Raw genomic sequence first — 437 nt, forward strand, 5'->3', positions numbered from 1 at the left:
AAGATTAACACAACATTAAAAACTCTTAATTACCAGCTGACTCCACGGCGAGGCGCATTTCATACGAGCTCATTGTGCCGGATTTGTCCAGATCAAACTGTCTGAAAATGCCCTGCAAATGAGAAAAATTAGTTTGAGTTGCCACCATACTACCCACAGGATGTAGGGAAGGTTATGTGACTTGTGATGCACCAGTCAGTTTCTCACCAACCACTTCCTAATTTTATTCCATAGAATCTGGAACTCCACAATTCCCAGCCGTGCACTGCCATCCTTCTGTGTTTGATCAGTCAAGGCCAACAAAATCAACCAAATGCTTATCAATAATCAAATGATATATATACACTATTAGATAAGCAAGTCACTTGTAAAAGTTAGCATTTCACAATCTGAGGATACATCCATCAGGCTGACCATGCACCTACACGACTCCAAAC

The 437-nt window shown here is 41.0% G+C and overlaps 1 long non-coding RNA gene across 1 annotated transcript; it reads right to left on the bottom strand.

Moving 5' to 3' along the window:
• Positions 1-31: 31 nt before the first annotated feature.
• LOC107581229 (uncharacterized) lies at positions 32-437 on the bottom strand. Its single transcript, XR_001608816.1, has 3 exons — positions 400-437; positions 208-276; positions 32-112 (listed from the first exon to the last, which is right to left on the bottom strand). It is a non-coding gene; the product is annotated as an uncharacterized lncRNA (long non-coding RNA).

This window comes from Sinocyclocheilus grahami, unplaced genomic scaffold, assembly GCF_001515645.1.
Source record: "Sinocyclocheilus grahami isolate Dianchi unplaced genomic scaffold, SAMN03320097.WGS_v1.1 scaffold121972.1, whole genome shotgun sequence".
Classification (NCBI taxonomy): domain Eukaryota; kingdom Metazoa; phylum Chordata; class Actinopteri; order Cypriniformes; family Cyprinidae; genus Sinocyclocheilus; species Sinocyclocheilus grahami.